The 25,523-nt window shown below is 42.7% G+C and overlaps 1 protein-coding gene across 2 annotated transcripts in view; it reads left to right on the forward strand.

The window, feature by feature from the left end:
* Positions 1-25,523, forward strand: part of sgms1 (sphingomyelin synthase 1) — a 105,097-nt gene that overhangs the window by 11,287 nt on the left and 68,287 nt on the right. The window lies entirely within an intron of this gene.

Genomic DNA, 25,523 nt, shown 5'->3' on the forward strand with positions numbered 1-25,523 from the left:
TCTTATTGGTACAACGTGTGTTTATACAGAACCCCTCAGTGACTTCTAATATCCTTATCATTTACAGTAGGGGGTACATTATCCCTTATAATACATGAGTGATACTCAGAGTTCCCTGTATAACTCAGCCTGCAGCCTTGTGCCTTTATATGGGCACAGAACCCCTCAGTGACTGCTAATATCCTTATCATTTACAGTAGGGGGTACATTATCCCTTATAATACATGAGTGATACTCAGAGTTCCCTGTATAACTCAGCCTGCAGCCTTGTGCCTTTATATGGTCACAGAACTCCTCAGTAACTGCTAATATCCTTATCATTTACAGTGGGGGTATCTTTACATTTTTTTATACAATTCATGGTAGGCACGAGCAGGTGAATTTCCCAGACTACCCGGTGACCGAAGTGAGTACTAATACGCAATCCTGTTCTTCGCAAAGGCATCACAAAGGCGATTGCTGGTTGTATCTCAAAGGCAGCTAGGGGTCATGCTTAGTATTGCTGGACAGTGCTAAGGAAATCGTTTCTGAGAGCGGCTGATAGCTCCTTATAAAGCTGCACACCGGCTTCACTACAGGCTCCCTACAGAGGCTGCTTCTCTCCAGAGAGGGTTTGTAGTTCAAATTTACATCAATCATAACCTGCTGGGATCTTATCAGCATCCCCCATGGGGAACTCTTACCAATTTGGCTGCCAGTCTGGACTCTCAGATCTCGGGGTGAGATTGATGTGCTCTGACATGGGCTACTCTGAAAGGAATACAATTGTGTCAAGTGTCACATCTCAACGGCACCGTCACACAGATATATGTGCCCGAAATTTTAACATAATACAATTGCTTCAAACTGTAACCTCTTGAACAGTGGAATCAGAAATAGCATTGGAAATGAGTCCCAAGTATGGTGTTAGTGCTAGTGAGTCCCGAGTGTGGTGTTAGTGCTAGTGAGTCCCGAGTATGGTGTTAGTGCTAGTGAGTCCCAAGTATGGCGTTAGTGCTAGTGAGTCCCGAGTATGGTGTTAGTGCTAGTGAGTCCCAAGTATGGCGTTAGTGCTAGTGAGTCCCAAGTATGGCGTTAGTGCTAGTGAGTCCCAAGTATGGCGTTAGTGCTAGTGAGTCCCAAGTATGGCGTTAGTGCTAGTGAGTCCCAAGTATGGCGTTAGTGCTAGTGAGTCCCAAGTATGGCGTTAGTGCTAGTGAGTCCCGAGTATGGCGTTAGTGCTAGTGAGTCCCAAGTATGGCGTTAGTGCTAGTGAGTCCCAAGTATGGCGTTAGTGCTAGTGAGTCCCAAGTATGGCGTTAGTGCTAGTGAGTCCCAAGTATGGCATTAGTGCTAGTGAGTCCCAAGTATGGTGTTAGTGCTAGTGAGTCCCAAGTATGGCGTTAGTGCTAGTGAGGCAGGCAAGAGTCCTACACTTGTTGCCCCTCGTTTGTACCCTGTAGTACCCCTGCCCTGTTTCAGTATACAGCTATGGGATCTATTATTATGCAGAATGCTTGTGTGCTGGAGTTTTCTGGATAAGGGATTTGGATCACCATACCCTAAGGGAACAGTAACAGGAAACAAATAAACGTTTTTTAAAGTAATTAAATTATAATGTACTGCTGCCGGCACTGGTAAAACTGGTGTGTTTACTTCAGGAACTCTACTATAGTTTATATAAATATCCTGCTGTGTAGCCATGGGAGTAGCCATTCAGTCTAAAAATGGAAAAAAGGCACAGGTTACATAGCAGATAACAGATTAGCCCCAAGGAATACAATGGTGTACTACAGAGCCTGTTATCTGCTATTTAACCTATGTCATTTAGCCCTATTTTAACTGCCCTAATGGCTACACAGCAGCTTGAGAACCAGCCCCTCTGCTTATATTCGCCCTGTCCTGTGTCTGCACCCAGAGGCACTGTGTCGGCCAGGGTGCTGAAACATGGGGTGGATTCATTGGCAAAATGCGTGAGTATGTATTTTTGCACCAGTGGATTTCTGGATAGGTGATGCCATGCCTGTAGTTGAACTATATCCAAATAAATGCCTTTGAGCAGTGCAGCAGTGAATCCTTTGTGTTGCACTGTGCAGTTCAGCATTTGCATCATCACACACTCACTTCTTTCACCGCTGTGCATTGTAAATACATGTACAATATGTTCAGATTCCCTGGGGCCGGTTTCGGGGGCCCCGGGGATCTCTAATGAATACTTACGCAATGCAAGAGCAAGCAGTATAATGTGTCTGCAAGAAACGTAGTATCCTCAGTGTGAGTTATGTGTTTGTTATTATTTATTGTGCTAAAATGAATTTAAAAAAAAGTTTTATATGCGTGCAATGATTGGTGCTACAATCCCCTAAATAAAGGTTTAATTTATTATTGCCAATGTGACAGAATCTCAGCCATAAAGCAGGGCAAGACTGCTGCTTACAATAGGGGGGATCAGATAGAATCTGTGCCACTGTGACAGAATGCTCTGTTATACAGATAGCTAGAATCTCAGCCATAAAGCAGGGCAGGACTGCTGCTTACAATGGGGGGGGGGGGGGGGATCAGATAGGATCTGTGCCACTGTGACAGAATGCTCTGTTATACAGATAGCTAGAATCTCAGCCATAAAGCAGGGCAGGACTGCTGCTTACAATGGGGGGGGGGGGGGGGGATCAGATAGGATCTGTGCCACTGTGACAGAATGCTCTGTTATACAGATAGCTAGAATCTCAGCCATAAAGCAGGGCAGGACTGCTGCTTACAATGGGGGGGGGGGGGATCAGATAGGATCTGTGCCACTGTGACAGAATGCTCTGTTATACAGATAGCTAGAATCTCAGCCATAAAGCAGGGCAGGACTGCTGCTTACACTGGGGGGGGGGGGTCAGATAGGATCTGTGCCACTGTGACAGAATGCTCTGTTATACAGATAGCTAGAATCTCAGCCATAAAGCAGGGCAGGACTGCTGCTTGCAATGGGGGGGATCAGATAGGATCTGTGCCACTGTGACAGAATGCTCTGTTATACAGATAGCTAGAATCTCAGCCATAAAGCAGGGCAGGACTGCTGCTTACAATGGGGATCAGATAGGATCTGTGCCACTGTGACAGAATGCTCTGTTATACAGATAGCTAGAATCTCAGCCATAAAGCAGGGCAGGACTGCTGCTTACAATGGGGGGGATCAGATAGGATCTGTGCCACTGTGACAGAATGCTCTGTTATACAGATAGCTAGAATCTCAGCCATAAAGCAGGGCAGGACTGCTGCTTACAATGGGGGATCAGATAGGATCTGTGCACTGTGACAGATCTGTGCCACTGTGACAGAATACTCTGTTATACAGATAGCTAGAATCTCAGCCATAAAGCAGGGCAGGACTGCTGCTTACAATGGGGGGGATCAAGATAGGATCTGTGCCACTGTGACAGAATGCTCTGTTATACAGATAGCTAGAAATCTCAGCCATAAAAGCAGGGCAGGACTGCTGCTTACAATGGGGGGATCAGATAGGATCTGTGTCACTGTGACAGAATGCTCTGTTATACAGATAGCTAGAATCTCAGCCATAAAGCAGGGCAGGACTGCTGCTTACAATGGGGGGGATCAGATAGGATCTGTGCCACTGTGACAGAATGCTCTGTTATACAGATAGCTAGAATCTCAGCCATAAAGCAGGCCAGGACTGCTGCTTACAATGGGGGGATCAGATAGGATCTGTGCCACTGTGACATATTGTTGTTTTTGCATTGCCTTGAAAACAGAAGAAACCTGTTGGTTGTTTGCAACCAGGGGCAGCCTAGATGTTGTTAAACTATAACCTCTATAATTGTTGAATGCTGGGATTTGTAGTTCACCAACACCGGGACTGCTTCTGGTTTCCTGAATCAAACTCTATGAAAGCTCACTGGATAAGGAAAGTCATTCCCATCTCCTTTTATGCTTTTATTTGCGTGACGAAGCTTGATGGCCGTGTTCCATTAATTTCCCATTAAGGAACCAGTATCAATTAATGAGCACAGATTGTAATTGTTTGCCTAATGAGGACTGGCGTCCGTTACAGTCTGTGCCGCCGCTACCTGGCTCCTTGTGCCTCTCCCCCCCAGCCAGCCTCTCCTTATATAGTAATAGAGACGCGCTGGGCCTCGCAGCAGGATGATTAATAATTCAGCGTGAGTGATGGCACTCTCCCTGTGTTTGTGTAAGCACTGCCTCATCCGTGTCACTTGTTAGCTACCGACACCAGTGCACTGACCTGATACAGGTATGGGACCTGTTATCCAGAAAGTTCTGAATTACGGAAAGGCTGTCTCCCTTAGACTCCGTTTAATCAAATAATTAATTTTTTTAAAAAGTATTTCCTTTTTCTCTGCAATAATAAAGCAGTACAGGTTTTCCAGATAAGGGATCTTTCCGTAATTTGGATCTTCATACCTTAAGTCTGCAAAAATTCATTTAAATATTAAATAAACCTGATAGGCTTGTTCTGCCCCCAATAAGGGGTAATTATATCTTAGTTGGGATCAAGTACAGGTACTGTTTATTATTACAGGGAAAAGGGAATCATTTAACCATGAAATAAACCCAATAGGGCTGTTCTGCCCCCAATAAGGGGTAATTATATCTTAGTTGGGATCAAGTACAGGTACTGTTTTATTATTACAGGGAAAAGGGAATCAATTAACCATTAAATAAACCCAATAGGGCTGTTCTGCCCCCAATAAGGGGTAATTATATCTTAGTTGGGATCAAGTACAAGGTACTGTTTTATTATTACAGAGAAAAGGGAATCATTTAACCATTAAATAAACCCAATAGGACTGTTCTGCCCCAATAAGGGGTAATTATATCTTAGTTGGGATCAAGTACAGGTACTGTTTTATTATTACAGAGAAAAGGGAATCATTTAACCATGAAATAAACCCAATAGGGCTGTTCTGCCCCAATAAGGGGTAATTATATCTTAGTTGGGATCAAGTACAGGTACTGTTTTATTATTACAGAGAAAAGGGAATCATTTAACCATTAAATAAACCCAATAGGGCTGTTCTGCCCCAATAAGGGGTAATTATATCTTAGTTGGGATCAAGTACAGGTACTGTTTTATTATTACAGAGAAAAGGGAATCATTTAACCATGAAATAAACCCAATAGGACTGTTCTGCCCCCAATAAGGGGTAATTATATCTTACTTGGGATCAAGTATAGGTACTGTTTTATTATTACAGAGAAAAAGGAATCATTTAACCATTAAATAAACCCAATAGGGCTGTTCTGCCCCAATAAGGGGTAATTATATCTTAGTTGGGATCAAGTACAGGTACTGTTTTATTATTACTGACGAAAAGGAAACCATTTTTAAAAATGTGAATAATTTGATTAAAATGCAGTCTATGGGAGATGGCCTTTCTGGATAATGGGTTTCTGAATAAGGGGTCCGATACCTGTATTAAGATATAATTAATCCTTATTGGAGGCAAAACAATCCTATTGGGCTTATTTAATGTTTACATAATTTTTTTAGTAAACTTAAGGTGTGAAGATCCAAATTACAGAAGGACCCTTACCTGGTAAACCCCATGTCCCAAGCATTCTGGATAACAGGTCCCATACCTATACATTAAAGCAGGGCTGTTGAGCTTAAAAAAGGATTTTTATGGCCCCCCTTGTCTGCTCAAAAGCCCACTCCATGTAATCAGGTGGACAGCTCTGCTTTAAAGAAAACCTACAGTATGGATTCTTAAAGAGATACTCCCATCATATATTTATGGGCCACATTAGAGGCTTTGAAGGTATTTATTTTAAAGGGGAAGCTCATCTTAGAATTACTTTTAAGTTAAATAGAAGTAACTATTGATTTGTTGTGTTTTGGGGTTTTTTTTTTCAAATTCATTCTGAGGTTAAAATTGTAGTGTTATTATTATTTTTCTGTTCAGGCCCATTTTTCTTCCAGTCTGTCATCTATAACATTTGTCTCATTGCTGGGATATGTGGAGCCCTAGCAACCAGATATCAGTCAATTCATAACTTGGTCACAGATTTAAGGTTATACTCCCACCTCCCAACTCTACAACAGTTCAACTTCCCACCAGAGGCATCCGTGTGTCATACCCAATGTCTCCTGTTGGTGGCAGCACAACATGGAGCTGGGAATTTCCTTTCACTTTCACTGTGTATACACCAGAATTTACACACACACACAGTCACATGATCACATGTAGTTCTCAGTACAGAAATAATTGGCTTGCATTGTGTGCATTGCAACGTACAGGTTTAAAAATAAAATTGCCCTAAAGTGCCCTCAGCAGTGAGGCAGAATGTGAGGCTTGACGCCATCCCTGCTGTTGGTATTGGCAGAGGATAATGGAGACTGGAGTGCCCCCCTCCTTCCCTGCCGCCCCTGCATCGACTCCGCGCTCAGAGGAGCAATTTCCCATAAGCAATGGCCGCTTGTATATCAAGGCATTTCTATCCCCAGCAGGATTGCCATCGGATTGCTGTTAATCCACAGAGCCGTTAAGGTGTTAATAACGAGCATTTGTGTCCTCTCTCCGCAAATTATTTCCAGTGGAGAGGCAATTAACTGACACTTCAATTAGTCACCGGGAAACGTAATATTCCCCCTGATTAATGACTTGAAAGATTTCAGATGGATTCAGAAGCAATTAACCGAAACTCTTGTTACTTTGTAGGCGCAATTATTCCTTTGCAAGTGTAGCAGGACTATGAGTGTAGTTGCCCTTTAAAAGGCGAAAACTGTGATTATAAGGGAGAGGCCATGGGCATTATCCTGCAAGAAAACACAAGGGGGGATTGATGCAATTTATTGTAGCAATAGGAATAGTACAGGTGGCACTAAATGGAATTATTGGGTTGCGGGTGGCATTTTGTAGAATTATGCTAAAAAAAGAAATGTATTTATTTGTAATAGTCTGGATGTTTCGTTTGAGCTGTGTATGGTGGGACTGGCACGTCGGTTCCCTGGGTCTGAGGTCAAAATACAGGTAAGGGACCCATTATCCAGAATGCTCGGGACCAAGGGTATTCCGGATAAGGGGTCTTTCCGTAATTTGGATCCCCATACCTTAAGTCTACTAAAAAATCAATAAAACATTAATCAAACCCAATAGGATTGTTTTGCTTCCAATAAGGATTAATTACCTTAGTTGGGATCAAGTACAGGTACTGTTTTATTATTACAGAGAAAAGGGAATCATTTAACCATTAAATAAACCCAATAGGGCTGTTCTGCCCCAATAAGGGGTAATTATATCTTAGTTGGGATCAAGTACAGGTACTGTTTTATTATTACAGAGAAAAGGGAATCATGTAACCATGAAATAAACCCAATAGGGCTGTTCTGCCCCCAATAAGGGGTAATTATATCTTAGTTGGGATCAAGTACAGGTACTGTTTTATTATTACAGAGAAAAGGGAATCATTTAACCATTAAATAAACCCAATAGGGCTGTTCTGCCCCAATAAGGGGTAATTATATCTTAGTTGGGATCAAGTACAGGTACTGTTTTATTATTACAGAGAAAAGGGAATCATGTAACCATTAAATAAACCCAATAGGACTGTTCTGCCCCCAATAAGGGGTAATTATATCTTAGTTGGGATCAAGTACGTGTACGGGTTTTATTATTACAGAGAAAAAGGAATCATTTAACCATTAAATAAACCCAATAGGGCTGTTCTGCCCCAATAAGGGGTAATTATATCTTAGTTGGGATCAAGTACAGTTACTGTTTTATTATTACAGAGAAAAGGGAATCATTTAACCATGAAATAAACCCAATAGGGCTGTTCTGCCCCCAATAAGGGGTAATTATATCTTAGTTGGGATCAAGTACAGGTACTGTTTTATTATTACAGAGAAAAGGGAATCATTTAACCATTAAATAAACCCAATAGGGCTGTTCTGCCCCAATAAGGGGTAATTATATCTTAGTTGGGATCAAGTACAGTTACTGTTTTATTATTACAGAGAAAAGGGAATCATTTAACCATTAAATAAACCCAATAGGGCTGTTCTGTCCCAATAAGGGGTAATTATATCTTAGTTGGGATCAAGTACAGGTACTGTTTTATTATTACAGAGAAAAGGGAATCATTTAACCATTAAATAAACCCAATAGGGCTGTTCTGCCCCAATAAGGGGTAATTATATCTTAGTTGGGATCAAGTACAGGTACTGTTTTATTATTACAGAGAAAAGGGAATCATGTAACCATTAAATAAACCCAATAGGACTGTTCTGCCCCCAATAAGGGGTAATTATATCTTAGTTGGGATCAAGTACGTGTACGGGTTTTATTATTACAGAGAAAAAGGAAATCAGTTTTAAAATGCTGAATTATTTGATTAAAATGCAATCTGTGGAAGATGGGCTTTCCGTAATTCGGAGCTTTCTTGATAACAGGTTTCCGGATAAGGGATCCCATACCTGTACTGTATTTCTGCACCGGGAGAGAGAATCTGAGTAAATACCTTTTCCTCCTTCCATAACCATCAGGGCAGGATTATGTTTCCCTGTGACACTCTCAGAGGATCTCATTGAAAGGGGCCCCTGGATTTGGTGAATCTATGGGAAATGGCCTCTCTGTAATTTGGATCTTTTCAGATAAAGGGTTTCTGGATAACGGATCCCATGTATTTTCAGCAGATGCACTTTTGTATGCACGTGCGTAAGGCCCCTTAAAGAGGTGAGGTGACAATTGTAGCTTGGGGGCTGCGGCTAAACTATCTAACAATATACTATATATATATATATATATATATATATATATATATATATATATGTGGGCACTGTTATACATATTATCTATATTCTTTTATTCCCTGTGGGGTCCAGAGCAAATATTGACGGCATTTAACCAGCTTTCCCATAGCTCTCAATCACCTCCCAGATCCCTGGGAAATAATAAATCGAGGTCTGTGTGAAGCTCATCAGGCTAACTGTAAGCTCTTGGGGATGTGAATATAGGCGGGCATGCCTTCACTATTGCTTGTGGAATTAATAGTGCCAGTGAGATATATGCCAATGACCTAGAAAGCGTGCCGGTATAATTAATCAGCTGCTATTTCAGGGTCTAAACCGCCGCTAACCAAATCATCTATACATTATTATTAGAACACGGGCGTCAGTTCTGATCCAATATTTATGCCTTCTAAATACATCTGCCTGCAGCTCAGTTACAACATTTCTTAAAGGGGTAGTTTTCCTTTAAATCTGATGTAAACTATGGGGGCGATGAAATAAAAGGCACTAAGTTTGCCCAGGTGCAGTAACCTATAGCAACCAATCAGCAGGTAGCATTTACTGGGGTTCGCCTATATCCTTAAACAGTATCCCTAAAATTAATCTTTTCCTCTTGGACCTCCAGGCCCAACTCAAGACCCAGAGAACGTTTGGCTGCTGCCTGCATTCCCCCTGTACTGGCAGGTACCAATGTGTCCAATCAATTAAACAATAGGGCTCATTTACAGCTGCCAGTGTAGAATACCCCACAGTCAGTTGTGCCGCTACCTTCTTTTCCAAATCGAGAGCTTCTGTGATGATTGACCCTGGAGCTCCCACGGTACAGGTATGGGACCTGTTATCCAGAATGCTCGGAACCTGGGGTTTTCCGGATAAGGGATCTCCATAACTTAAGTCTGCTAAAAATCATTTAAATATTGAATAAACCCAATAGGATTGTTCTGCCCCCAATAAGGGGTAATTATATCTTAGTTGGGATCAAGTACAGGTACTGTTTTATTATTACAGAGAAAAGGGAATCATTTAACCATTAAATAAACCCAATAGGGCTGTTCTGCCCCCAATAAGGGGTAATTATATCTTAGTTGGGATCAAGTACAGGTACTGTTTTATTAATACAGAGAAAAGGGAATCATTTAACCATGAAATAAACCCAATAGGGCTGTTCTGCCCCAATAAGGGGTAATTATATCTTTGTTGGGATCAAGTACAGGTACTGTTTTATTATTACAGAGAAAAGGGAATCATTTAACCATGAAATAAACCCAATAGGGCTGTTCTGCCCCCAATAAGGGGTAATTATATCTTAGTTGGGATCAAGTACAGGTACTGTTTTATTATTACAGAGAAAAGGGAATCATTTAACCATTAAATAAACCCAATAGGGCTGTTCTGCCCCCAATAAGGGGTAATTATATCTTAGTTGGGATCAAGTACAGGTACTGTTTTATTATTACAGAGAAAAAGAAAATCAGTTTTAAATATTAGGATTATTTGCTTATAATGGAGTCTATGGGAGATGACCTTTCCGTAATTCGGAACATTTTGGATAACAGGTTTGGGGATAACAGATCCCATACCTGTACCTTGATACATCAAAGTATGAGGCAGACGCGTCCATAAATTCCGGATGTGACACCAACAACACATGTTATGTCTGGCATGAGTCGAACTGTGATGCGCGATTGCATTAATTATAATGCATCAGATGCAACAGCCCCTGGGATTGCAATGATGCTGGAATTCTGGGAAAAACAGTGCATTGTTGGGGGAAAAAACATGGCAGTCACTTTACAGAATTGCCCTTTCCTCACTGTGGGTGTGGATGTAAAACTCTTATTTAGGTAGGTAGATAGGTAGAAAATGTCGTTTCTCCTCCCCCGGCAGCATACCAATATCATTCCGGTGCATCTGGTAATGAAATTATCGCCACGCAGATATGTTCTTGAGCTGTCGGGAGCAATTAATTGTTTATGAGTCATGTAATTAAAGGTGCGCTTTCACCCGACTAAACAAGCGTGCTTGAAATGTAATCCCTTTCCCTGTCATGCTTACAGCCTATCTGATTCGCTTACACCGTGCAACTCGTTACGCTCAATCCTTTTAGGCCAAGTTGAATTTAATTTGGCGTCAGAAACGAACGTCTTCCTAATTAACAGAGGAGAGCTCAGTATGACTTCCATAAATAGAGCTGGAAAATCTTCTTTCTGCCTCGCTCGGCTTCGGGGGCCACTGTAGAATAGTCCCGATCCCCTTTTTCCACCTTTTTCGCGGCCCCTTATCAGCCAATTACATGAGGCAGGGGGGTTGGACCAGCGCTATGATGTTGAGGGGGCGGGGCTATGACGAGGAGGGGACAGTGCTTCTAAAATATTAGAAAAAATTGATAGTCTGCTGAAGTCCAAATTTTTCTCGTGAGGCAACTTCGGACGACTTCGGAAGACCTAAGCAATGCGTATGCCATTCTTGCCCGGAGAGAAGGCATTTGGGTGAAATTAGATTTATCACGGTCAACTAATCTTCCCACGTCACCAGCCTAAAACTGATATTCTGACTTTACACAGTGTTGACTTAATGATGCACTGTACCTGGATAAGGGGTCTGTCTATAATTTTGATCTCCATACCTAGTTTTCTAAAAAATAATTTAACCATTAAATAAACCCAATAGGGCTGTTCTGCCCCCAATAAGGGGTAATTATATCTTAGTCGGGATCAAGTACAGGTACTGTTTTATTATTACAGAGAAAAGGGAATCATTTAACCATGAAATAAACCCAATAGGGCTGTTCTGCCCCAATAAGGGGTAATTATATCTTAGTCGGGATCAAGTACAGGTACTGTTTTATTATTACAGAGAAAAGGGAATCATTTAACCATGAAATAAACCCAATAGGGCTGTTCTGCCCCCAATAAGGGGTAATTATATCTTAGTTGGGATCAAGTGCATGTACTGTTTTATTATTACAGAGAAAAGGGAATCATTTAACCATGAAATAAACCCAATAGGGCTGTTCTGCCCCCAATAAGGGGTAATTATATCTTAGTTGGGATCAAGTACAGGTACTGTTTTATTATTACAGAGAAAAGGGAATAATTTAAACATGAAATTAACCCAATAGGATTGTTCTGCCCCCAATAAGGGGTAATTATATCAAGTTGGGATCAAGTGCAACATAAATTCAGTGATATCACAATTCCTTTTGGCTTGACATTCTGGTGTCACTGGGGCTCACTCCTAGAATTGTCATTGAGCTGCTGAGTTTCTCTAATTTATGAAATAACTCCTTATTACTGGTACACCTAACATTCCTTTAGATTGTAAGCTCTTGCGAGTAAGGCCCTCTGATCCTATTTTTACTCTGTAAAACCTTGTGCTTTAAATTATTGCAAGATCCCTGTTTGTTATAAATGAATGTGAAGCGCTAAATAATTTGCTGTTGCTATAAATAAATGATGATGATGATGATTACCGCTCTGCATGGCACAATATTGGTTTTGAGGCATATATATATATATATATAGGGAATAAAGTACTTCCTACTGTAGACATTGTGCTTTTATACAGGTCATGGAACTCACTGGTGACTATTATTCTCATATTTTACAACAGGGGGTACATTATTTATTATCATATACAAGTTTTACTGAGTCATGTGACAGAAATTACATCACTAAGCTCCGATTATAACGGATTAAATCATTAAGCACCGTTTATAAAGATAGAATTTACCCATAGGGAAATGACCAAACTTTTTATTATATGTGTATTTATAACAGATGGCTGTCGTGTCGTTAATACTGTGGGCTCGTAGCCCGTCATCATGCTGAAGTTGTCCCTGACCTCGTTGGGGATATTGCTTTATTAAATAGAACCGCAAAGCAAATAGGGCAGGAGGGGTTAAGCAGGATTTGCAGGTTGCGCAGGAAACAGCATTAGTGTCTTAGCCAGGATTACATGCAACAAGGCCCAGCCGAGGGAAGAGCCGACAAAGATTCTTTGTTACTGAACTTTTCAACTCCCTTATAAAGCCAGTATCAATATTCCGCTCACTCAAGGAAGTCTTTCTCTACGAGTTATGCATATTAAATACAAAGCCAATAGCTGACACGTGCTAGGTATCTTGGGAACTGGCAAGGGGGCTTATTAAAGCTTCCTACAGCAGTAGGGGCCATGGTAGACCCTTCCGGTGGGTGCCAGCTATGGTTCTTACAGAAAAGCCGTCTCCCATATTGCACATTTCTAACATAGTTTCCTTTTTCTCTGTAATAATAAAACAGTACCTGTACTTGATCCCAACTAAGATATAATTACCCCTTATTGGGGCAGAACAGCCCTATTGGGTTTATTTCATGGTTAAATGATTCCCTTTTCTCTGTAATAATAAAACAGTACCTGTACTTGATCCCAACTAAGATATAATTACCCCTTATTGGGGCAGAACAGCCCTATTGGGTTTATTTAATGGTTAAATGATTCCCTTTTCTCTGTAACAATAAAACTGTACCTTGTACTTGATGGGAACTAAGCTGCATAAATCCATGTTGGTGGAAAATAGTGGTGTTTCGCCCAGACAGAATAGTTTATGGAAGGGCTGTCCCTGTAGGAAATCTGAACAGGAGTTTTAAGTTAAAGGGGACCTGTCACCCTAAGAAATAATTCCAATTTCTTTCTTATTATGTTTGTCAAGCAAAATAAACTTCACTTACACTATATAAACAATATAAATCCTGTTTCATTCAGTCTTGGAATTACACAATCATAGCAAGCAGGCGAGCACCATTTTGTGAGCATTGTAATTAAGACAAGCTTTGTATCCCCCCAAAATCCTGTTTTTTTTTTTTTTCAATTCTTTATTTAAAATTTTGCAATATGGGAAAGGGATACAGAAAGGAAAAGGGGAGGGGAGGGTGGGGGGGGGGGAAATTGCATGTTTGTACTTAACATTGTTTCCCAAAATCCTGTTTATGGGCCAGAATGGGGGACCTGACACACATGCCCATGTACTGGCTACACAATTAGATGGTGAGGAGGGAGAGGGGACGTAGGTTCTGAATGGAAAGTGAAAGTAATTGTCTGCCCCACCTCTATGCCTAAGGCATAGGGGCGGGGCAGGCAATATATAATTGACAGCTGGAATTTTTAAATGCCTTTATAATGGGTATGGATGTGTTAATAGAAAAAGGAATTTGGGTTTCATGTTCAATTTGAAAAGGCCTTTTATTATACAGCTTTATACAGGTCCCCTTTAATGGTGCGCCATATCTTAACCCCACCACCGACGTCATAACCACACCCCGAATAGTCACCCGCCCCGCCCATGATGTCATCTGCCCCGCCCCTCACCCAGATTCCCAAGCCACAAATGGTTTACATTTGCCTTAGGCCCCTTTTTTTGGATACCTCGACTCCCAGCATCCTCAGCCAAACCAAAGATCCCTGGCTTAATCTTTTAACCGTGACATATTATTGTCTGTTTGTATCAGCAAGATCTTGCATGTTCTGAATAACAATGCACACAAAAAACCAAGGTGACTCACAACTAAGAAAAGTCAGTTTGATACTAAGGCAATTAGATGTTTCATATATTTGGTTTAGTTGTTTAATTATTTTTACTTAAGTTATTGTGTTGTTGCAGTCATCATCCCCACATTAGTCATGATCGGACTTTTGCGTGACTAATATTTATACATAAAGCAGAGAATCATAGTGGTTTATTGGAGCCCAGATAGCAGATTAATGTATAAAGATTAGGGAATACATAGAATTACAGTGTGTTTATCATCAAGGTTTGACTTGTCTGATAGCGATTGTGATGGATGCTAAGGAAAATGATAGAATGCTGACATGTATTTGCTGTGAGTCAAGTGGCCTTTGTATCTTTTGCTTCTCATAGCTACTGAAGTGAGCTTATTAACTTCAGGACTTTCATCCAGACCTTACACGACCTCTGTTGAACATCAGTAATTGATATCAGAGAAGCCAAGGTATTTTTGTCCTGCCAAATTTCCTAAAAGAGAATTTATACAGTGCCTTCCATAAGGTTTGGGACACATCTTTCTTTTCTTTACCCCTCTGCTCCTCAGGGTAACATTTGAAATCAAATAATTCAGGCCTAATTAAAGTGCATATATTACAGTGTCACCCTATAGAAATGACAACACTTTTTATATGTAATACCCCTTAGGGCAACATAATGTTTGGGACAATTGGCTTGATAGGTGTTTGTGTGTAGCATTGGTTCATTACTGCAGGGATAAGATACCTAGGCTGCTTCTACCATTTGGAGCCATTGTTCAACATGAGGAGAAAACTGTGCCAAGAAAAGTCGAGGAAGCTGTTTTGAAGCTGAAAAACAAGAATAAAACCAATAGAGACATCAGCCAAACTTAAGGATTACCAAAATCAATTGTCTGGAATATCATTAAGAAGAAAGAATGCACTGGTGAGCTCTGTAATTTCAAAGGGTTTGGTAGGCCAAAAAGAACTCCACTGCTGATGACAGAAGAATCCTAACTATGGCAAAGAAAAATCCTTAAACACCTGTCCAACAGACCAGGAACACTGTTTAGGAGGCAGAGTGTCTTTGTCAGAGGCTACTATCCGCAGAAGAATTTATGAACAGAAATACAGAGGCTGCACTGCAAGATGCAAACTACTAGTTAGCCACAAAAATGGCCAGATTACAGTTTGCGGAAAAGTGCGTAAATGAGCCTTTTCCACAAACCAAGACCAAGATTTAACCTGTATCAGAGCGATGGCAAGAGAAAAGTGTGGAGACGAAAAGGAACTGCCCAAGATCCAAAGCATAGTGGCTCATCTGTTAAACATGGTGGTGGTGGTGTTATGGCTTGGGCATGTATGGCTGCCACAGGTACTGGCACTCACCTTCTTTGATGATTTAACTGCTGATGGCAGTTGCAGAATGTATTCTCATTTGTATAGAAATATCTTATCTGCTCAAATTCCAGTAAATGTGATGGGTTTTCATGGTGGCATAAAGGTGCTGGAGTGGGTTTTCATCGTGGGGTGCAGGTGCTATGATGGGTTTTTATGGTGGGATGAAGGTGCTGTGCTGGCATTTATAGTGAGATGCAAGTGCTGTTTTGGGTATTTATAGTGGGCTAGGGTTTATGGTGGGATGGAGGTGCAGTGCTAGGGTTTATGGTGGGATAAAGGTGCTGTGCTAGGGTTTATGTTGGGATGAAGGTGCTGTGCTAGGGTTTATGGTGGGATGGAGGTGCTGTGCTAGGGTTTATGGTGGGATGGAGGTGCTGTGCTAGGGTTTATGGTGGGATGGAGGTGCAGTGCTAGGGTTTATGGTGGGATAAAGGTGCTGTGCTAGGGTTTATGTTGGGATGAAGGTGCTGTGCTAGGGTTTATGGTGGGATGGAGGTGCTGTTCTAGGGTTTATGGTGGGATGGAGGTGCTGTGCTAGGGTTTATGGTGGGATGGAGGGGCTGTGCTAGGGTTTATGGTGGGATGGAGGTGCTGTGCTAGGGTTTATGGTGGGATGGAGGTGCTGTGCTAGGGTTTATGGTGGGATGAAGGTACTGAGTTTAGTTTTCATGGTGAAATTAAGGTGCAGTGCTGGATTTTACTGGTGGAATGAAGGGGTTTTGGTGGTTTTTCCAGGACGAATGAAGGAGCTGTGCTGCATTTTTCAGGTGGTATTATGCTGCTGCTGCTGCACTCGGTTTTCATGCTGGAATGAAGGTGCTTTTTCAAGGTGGAATCTGTAGTTCTGTGAGTTTCCTGATGGTTATTGATACAGATTGCTTATAATATGTATATAATGATAACCATCAAACTATAATCGTACCTATTCCCCTGTGCTAAGAACAGTTCTACAGGAAACTTCAGAATACAGTGTCCCTATAAAAGAGTCCGATCGAGTTAGTCATGGCTCTATAATAAGGCACACAGATCTATTGCATCCAGACACTGATGAAATTACTTGCAGATTTATGTCAGTCACTCACATGCTCCTTTTTTTTTCTCCGTGTCACAAACTGGCGTCTTCAGCCAAAAAAGTCCTTGAATCCAATCTTCTTTGTGCCCTTAACTGTAACCTGCCAGGAGCAGTGACTCACTACTGCGCGGTACATTCTAGGCAGTCGGATCACTGGAACATCAGATACGCAGCCTCGTTTGTACTTCTTCTTCTCTCCGAACATTACACCGGCACTATTCAATCGGCTCGGTCTCCCGGTGTTTCAAAGGGCAACTCAAAGAAACTGGTTTTGCATAAAGAAAGAAAATGCCATTTTTAGCAGCTTTTTAGTATTTTTACATTTATTTGTAAATGTTATTGAAAGCTTTGGGTGGAAATCCACTTCTAATATTTGGTGTAGGAAGCCAGGTTCAGTTGAAGAAATATGTTTATGAAATGAATACAATGAGATTTCCAGCTCTACTGTACCCACCCATGCCTGGGGGCTAATCGAAGAGATGGCATGTTGGTTACTTTGGGTACTTTCTTGCTTTTTGTTGCAACAGGAGAAACAACAGTTGGTATAATCATAAACACCTCATTGGGTGACCGGTTTTGCCAGGGAGGGAGTGCCAAACTTATTGCTGTCTTTCATTTTGTGCCTAAATATCCTTGACTAAAGAGAACCGATTGGAGAGATTTTCCAATGTGTCAATGGTTGGTCGCTAAAGGCGGCCATACACGTTTAGAGCTTTCTCTCCTTAACAACCAATTTCTGTTCGATATAAAGGTCCCCATAGACGGGCCGATTCTAGCTGCCGATATCGGTCCCTTAGCCTGATTTGGCAGCTAATCGGGCCGTGTATGGGCACTAACGACGGGCCTGCCCGACCGATATCTGGCCTGAAATCAGCCAGATATCGATCGGGCAGGTTAAAAAATCTAGTTGGATTGGGGACCGCATCGGCTCGTTGATGCGGTCCCCGGACCGACTTTGCCTATACCCGTCGTTATAATTCAATTGTTTGGCCCCCGGGCCAAACGATCGAATTAGCCTTGGTTCTCCCAATATCGCCCACCTGAGGTGGGGGATATCGGGAGAAGATCCGCTCACTTGGCGACATCACCAAGCAAGCGGATCTGAAGGTGTATGGGCACCTTAACAAACCCTTCAAATTATCATAAGGTTAGTGGTCACCGAATGATTGCACATCTAGCCATTTTTCATCCGACACCTTTAGAAAATCAATCGGGCAGGTTTGAAAATTTTCGTTGTTAACAGTGACATCTGCCCTTTGTCCAATTGTTTGCAGAGCCAAGCAGGTAGTTTTCCTAGCTTCAGCTAAATGATATCTCTTGAAATGGTCATTTTGCACAGTAAGATCAGACTTCTGGCCAAAATATTTGATCCCAGGTCAGCTGGATCTGTGCTTTTGCATTGGGAAGTTCCTCATCCACAACCTTATGAGGTCCTCACCCATAGATATTTCTATCCTTCTCTGTGGGTAAATGACTGTGTCCTAACCAGATATTGATCTGGAACAACATTGCTGTGGCCCAATACATGCAAAGTTAACATTTTTTGTTGCAAAGAAAATGTGGAAATGGCATTGGTATGGACAAAAACCTCTGTACAGTGGGGCGGGGAGGCACTGTAGACTCTCATATATTTAGAGTGCAGTGAGTGGGTAAGAAAGGGCTGAAATGAAGGAAATCCAGGTATGGAACATGAAGTTCAACAGAAGCTCAGGGCGGCTGGGAATCCAACATTCTATTCTAACAGTAATCAGGGAATACAGTGCAGGTTAGGAATCTACTAGTGAGTGAGCATATGGAATCCTCTCCCCGCCGTCTGCTGCAGGTCTCAGGGCACCCGTACTTATCTCAGAGGATCACGACTAATTGACAATTTTCCACATCGACAAGCAGAGTTTGAAGTCCCTGATGGGCTCCATTGTGAGCTAATTGGATTACACGGTCCCATGGCATGGATACCAATGGGCTTATTCCAAGGCACACAGGAATCTAATCCAACGGCAGCGTTATACGGCGGCTACCAGGCCCAGATCCGCTCTGCTAAGGGCCGCCATGGAGGATAATAATCTCTGGTTTTATCCATTTACTATTGCGATCCAAAATTGGAGTTTGATCTGGTTCAACGACAGTGAGATGATACTCCTTTCCCTTTAAGATCAGAGATCTTGGCTGTTTTCTCTTTCTGTCTGCCATTCCTTTGGCATCCTTCTGAAGACACATGATCGCCCTGCTGAGAAATGTTTGGAACTCATCAGGCAAGCCAGCTTTTATAATACAGGTCTGAATAATTCACATAGCCAAGGAACAAAAGCCTTTACGAAACTGTGAAGTTGGATTAACCTCAGGCTGGCATATTGATGTCGGTAGCAGACATCCTGCAGTTCATAATTAAAGTTTCTGTTTGGTCTTGGGAGTCTGATCTTGGCTTTGAAGCGGTGACTTCTGGGGACCGGCTTGCTGTTGCAACTCAACTTGAAAGCAGTATGTGCCTGTCCCTTTCTGCACTCCTGATTCTGACTCCTGAAACAGACGTCAGCTAAAGCAGGTCTGTTGTCCAGCAGGCTTCTGCTACATTGTTTAAAAAGTTAGGACCACTAGTGCAGGAAAATGGCAGTTATTCTTGTCCTGCACTGGTACAGGTAGGTTGTGTTTTGGCCATTGGCTGATTTGGCTTATTATTGCTCTTCCTCTCAGTTGCGCTTTGTTGTGCTCAGCATGTTAATGAATAACTCTCGCCATAAACCCCCCTTTATTCACAATCTGCAGCCCTTTTAGGGATCCTGGTTTAATCATAAGCAGAAAGTCATTACAGTTTCCTCTTTCCAGCACGGAGGCTTTACTAAGCCGTTGACATGGAACAAATGTCATTTGACTTGAGATACGCTTGGACTTCATCCCATTCCCGGGCAGTGAAATGAGCGGCTCATGTATGGAAATGTTCCAGCTGTTTTAGCGACTCTAATGGCACAACTATCTCTGTCGCCTTTCCCTTACAGCTAAACTGGATGAGGGATCGGAGGGGGCAGCATGGGGTAAGCAGAAGGGCTAGGTTCATACAATCTAGAAATTTAAAACCATCACTCAAGCCCTTCATTTCCCTAGAATAATGAATACATACACATGATTAGTACCAGAGTACTACATTAGCATCTCTAGGTTTCTTCTTGTACTTCTCCAACTTGTCCCCTCTAGACCAAGTCAGCAACATATTGGCCAATGTAAGGGGCCTCCCACATAGACTGTTTGTCCCATATCTGTCCAGATATCTGTTGGACAGACTAGAAAATCCCCATGCCTATTGATATGGTCCTGTGCTGATTAGTCTGCACATCTAGGGCCTCTATTAAACTGGCCATACACACACCGATTATATCGTACGAAACCCCGTTTCGTACGATATTCGGTGCATGTATGGCAAGTCGGCGAGTCGACTGATATCGCAGGAGGCTGCTGATATCAGTCGACTCGCCGATCGGCCAGGTTAAAAGATTTTGATCGGGCGCCATAGAAGGCGCCTGATCAAAATCTGCCTTCAGGGCTGAATCGGCAGAAGGAGGTAGAAATCCTATTGTTTCTACCTCCTTATCTGCCGTTTCAGCCCTGAATGGTTAGTGGCCGATTGTACGATCTTTCGTGTGACCATCGGAAATCGCCATGTGTGTGGCCACCTTTAGAAATCACGGGGACCTATATAGCTCTCCCCTCTTCCGAAGGTTGCACTGGCACTAGGACCCTTGTATGGTGGGTTCTGCCAATTATGTAAAATGGAGCCCCAATAAAAAAAAACTATGGGTATTTAAATTCCACACCTGGCTATACCCTTATTACACCCAGAATATGCCCACAGTCTGCCCAGTACTGCAGTGATCCCCAACCATTGGCTCGGGGGCTACATGTTGCTCGCCGACTCCTTGGATGTTGCTCCCTGTGGCCTCAAAGCAGGTGCTTATTTTTGAATTTCTGGTTAGGAGGCAAGCTTTGATTGCATAAAAACCCAGTGTATTTGCCAAACAGAGCTTTCCATAGGCTGCCAGTCAACATAGGGGCTATCAAATAGCCAATTATAGCTCTCATTGGCACCTCCAGAAACGTTTTTCATGCTTGTGTTTTTCCATTTTAATGTGGGGTATAAAAGGTTGGGGACCCTGCTTTACTGGATCCTCTTGCCTTTTCCCACCACCAATGGCAGCCTTGCGCATAGGCCTTGAGTATAATTTAATCATTGGTCCAGGAGCCCCATAAATCGATGTGCCACAACGCTGCCAATCCCATTTATCTATAAATGAAAGGGAGGTACCGTATATACTCGAGTATAAGCCGATCCGAATATAAGCCGAGGTACCTAATTTTACCTAAGAAAACTGGAAAAACGTATTGACTCGAGTATAAGCCTAGGGTGGCAAATGCAGCCGCTACTGCTAAGTTATATGCGCAGGGGACCAGCACGTTCTCCAGTCTTGATTGTTCATTCAGTGGCGCTGAGAAGGGGAATCACGCCTGCGACCCTGTCACCCCCCTAACCCAAAGAATAGGGACCCGAGGGCCACTCCCCCCCAAAACATGCTGCCCTAGGCACACTGCTTGCTACTGAAATTCCCCCAAAGAATAGGGACCCGAGGGCCATTTCCTCCCAAAATGTGCTGCCCTAGGCACACTGCCTAACACGGGGGTGCGAGCGCAACAGACCAAAGAGTTAAAACACACAAGAATTTAAATATGTAGAAGAATCTGAAGATGTACCTGAACTGTCCGGCATCTGTAGCACCGTTGCACTCACACATCCCCCAACCCTCCCCCTGTGTCCGTCATCTGTAGCGCCGTTGCGCTTGCACATCCCCCAGCCCTCCCCCTGTGTCTGTCATCTGTAGCACCGTTGCACTCACACATCCCCCAGCCCTCCCCCTGTGTCCGTCATCTGTAGCGCTGTTGCGCTTGCACATCCCCCAGCCCTCCCCCTGTGTCCGTCATCTGTAGCACCGTTGCACTCACACATCCCCCAGCCCTCCCCCTGTGTCCGTCATCTGTAGCGCCGTTGCGCTTGCACATCCCCCAGCCCTCCCCCTGTGTCCGGCATCTGTAGCGCCATTGTCCTCGCACCCTCCGTGTTACTGAATGTAGATACAAAGTGCACACGAGCGTGCACATATATGGCCGACCGGGGGAGGGGTGCGAGCGCAACGGCGCTACTGATGCTAATAGACATGGGTGCGGGCGCAACGGATGCCAGTAGAAGGGGGTGCGAGTGCAACGGCGCGACGGATGCCAGCAGAAACGGGGGTGCGGGCGGGACAGATGCCAGTAGACACGGGAGTGCTAGGCGCAACGGCGCCAGCAGACAGGGGGCGATGTGCGAGCGCAACGGTGCTACGGATGCTGGACAGTTAAGGTACAGCTTCAAATTCTTCTATTCCATATACTCGAGTATAAGCCGAGGATGGCTTTTTCAGCACATTTTTGGGGCTGAAAAACTCGGCTTATACTCGAGTATATACGGTAAAATGTGGCATTCGCATTGTTACAGATATAGCCCCGCTCTAGTTATCCATTAATAGATGGGGAGCAGTATTATTAGAGCAGCTGTTGGGTTCCCTTACAGGTGATTAAATGTACCATCAGACCTATTACACGTGTCCAATACATGGCACTGACAGCATGTTCGCTTAACCCCTTCACTGCCAGCCAATTTGCCCTAAAAGCGAACATCTACTGCCAAGCAATTTTTAGACATTTTGCACTCATTACATTTGCTTAGGTTTTTTGACAAGAAAGCCTACATGAAATTATATATTGTTTTTTCCGGAACGACTTGGACTTGAAAACTGGAAAAAAAAAAAATTGTACTTTTTCAGGAGACGTAACAAAAATATTGAGTGAAATATGTAAAAAAATAAAATAAAGAAAAAAGTGTTTTTATTTTGTGTTTTTTTTTCCAAGAAAAATTAAATTTACTGACACAAATGTTATTATCCGTAAAAGCCCCGATTCTGCTGAATCCACCGATACTAAATATGTATTGGTATCCCACTTTTCTTGCCCAGAAGACACCCCAGTAATAAAACAACTTTTCTACAATTTTACATTGAAACAAAACAGATAAGCGCATCTAATGTTATATCTAATGATAGAAGGGAGTGACCTTCATAAGTTAGGTATTTTTAAAAACTACACACCTCTAGGTTTTTGGGTCTGGGGTAGTTTTTGCTCTAAATGCAGTTGGCATCATACAGATCACTATGAAATTCAACAATATTTTTGGGGATTTTTTATGAAATGCCATCAAAGTCACAAAGTCAAAAATGAATTTGAGAAAAAAAAAAATCCAATAAAATTTTTCGAATGAAGTAAAATATGAAAGAACAAGTTCTCACAGGTAAAATGATACCCCACATGCAAGGGTGCACCTAAAGACGGGGCCACCAAACACCCCAAAACAGGGGGAATACATAGGAGCAATGCCAGCTGGAAAGTTTGGGGCTGCGCTGTAAGTGCACACCTTGCAGTTTTTTAGTCAAAACACCCCCTACCTGTGAAATAGCCCCCACAAACCATATATTCCTTGAAAGTGCACACCTGCAGCTATTCAGTGGTGCTATCCTTGTTCCACTACATGGAAAACTGTGGACCCAGTTCTTCGTAGAAGTTTGCGATTTGGCCTGAAATGAAGAAAAAAAAAAGATCCAAAGTGAAATGAAGAAAAAAAAAAGATCCAAAGTTAGATTTCTCCCCAAAATTTCTATGACAACTACAAAAAACCTGCTCCATATCAATATGCAACTTCACCTGAATCAAACGATACCCCACATATATGGGAGCATCAAAAGACACACCCACCAAACACCCTAAAACTGGGGCGATAGCTAAATTTGGGGCTACACTCTAAGTGCGCATCTGTTAGATGTTAAGTCTTAACCTTTCCTTACCTGGAAAATACCCCCACAAACTATATGTTCCTTGAAAGTGCACACCTGCAGCTATTCAGGAACATCATTCTTGCTTTCCTACATGTAGAATTGTGGACACAGTTCTCCGAAGAACTTTAAGGTTTGACCTAAAATAAAGAAAAAAAAAAGTAAAAAAACCTTCTAAATATCACTCTACCACTTTCCCTGAACAAAACAATACCCCACATATATGGGTGCACCATATAGAGAGGCTTATTTTTGGGGGGCCTACAGGCCCGGATTTGTGGCGAGGCCACGAAGGCCCGGGCCTAGGGCGGCACATACACAGGGGCGGTATGCCGCCCCGCCGCAAGCAAATTTTAACATTTTGCTCCCATACGAAGCAATGGGGATATCTCCCCACTGCTCGTATGGGAGTTCTAAGTTAGGCGCTTGCACATGCGCATTAGCGGTCACTTGTTCGTGCATGCGCAAGTTAGGCGCATTCGCGTTTTCGCGGCGGGGGGGCGCCGAATGGGGGCGGCCTTGGGGCGCCCCAAGTAGAAATCCGGCCCTGGGGGCCTACCAACTCTCTGTTCTGTAATTACTGACTCATTGGGGATTGTTGTCGGCACAAAAAAATTTTTTTTGTCAAAATATTTGATGGCAAGGTGCTCAGTATTTCTAAGGGCATAAGTCTCTCCACGATTCAATTTTTTAACAAGCAGAGCCCTGGGCAATCTTTTTTGGGTCCGAAAATGCAAAGTACAACCAAGAACAAGTTACAACCAGTAATTAGAGCAAAGCAAAACTCAAACAACAATAAAATCACTGAAAAGCAGAAAAGAATCAGTGATAAACAGCAATACAAAACTGAAAATGAACAATAAAATGCAAATAAAAATTATAAATAAATTCAATAAAATGAAAAAAATAAAAGTTATTCCACTTTGGGATCAGGCTACCTGATCACAAGTCACACTGCGAAAAGGTGGTAACAAGCAAAAATATATAATAAAGCAATAAAACAATAAAGTAATAAAACGTGTTTCACAGCCAGAAATAAAAAAAAAAAGGGATTACTAACTAAGTACTGCAACAGGCAAGGGAGAGACTGGAGAGTGTGGCCCCCTACCTGTCTGGCTGCTTTGATGGCTTACCTTTGTGTAAACTTTAAATGGTATCAGTACTGAGATTAACTGCCCCCCTGCATGGTTCTCACCTCAGATTAAAGATGTAATCCTCCTGTATTGTTTAAAAATGTAATCCCCTGTGTTGTAATCACCCCCATTGTTTACCTGTTCACACCTCAGACTATGAACTATGCTGCCTGTGTGTATGGCACACACAGGGAGCATAGGGTAGGCAGAGTATGGCACACACAGGCAGCTAAGGGCAGGCAGAGTATGGCACACACAGGCAGCATAGGGCAGGTAGAGTATGGCACACAGGCAGGGTAGGGCAGGTAGAGTATGGCACACACAGGCAGCATAGGGCAGGTAGAGTATGGCACACACAGGCAGGGTAGGGCAGGCAGAGTATGGCACACAGGCAGGGTAGGGCAGAGAGAGTATGGCACACACAGGCAGCATAGGGCAGGTAGAGTATGGCACACACAGGCAGCATAGGGCAGGCAGAGTATGGCACACACAGGCAGCATAGGGCAGGCAGAGTGCTGCCTGTGTGTGCCATACTCTGCTTGCCCTATGCTGCTTGTGGGAGGTGAACCTGGCAGGGGTTTGTTGTGGGAGTTTGTTAGCAGTTGGAAATAGCCATTAAATGGTCCCTAAGGTGTGTAATTATATGCTGGGGGTTGCTGTGCTATCCACAGGGGAGGAGGAGGGATATGGAATTTAAGGGTATATCTTAATATGACATAATGAAATTCTTTCCACATATGAATGACGGTTGATATCCCCACAGTAAGGACCAA

The sequence above is a fragment of the Xenopus tropicalis genome, chromosome 7, assembly GCF_000004195.4.
Source record: "Xenopus tropicalis strain Nigerian chromosome 7, UCB_Xtro_10.0, whole genome shotgun sequence".
NCBI classification, from domain to species: Eukaryota; Metazoa; Chordata; class Amphibia; order Anura; family Pipidae; genus Xenopus; species Xenopus tropicalis.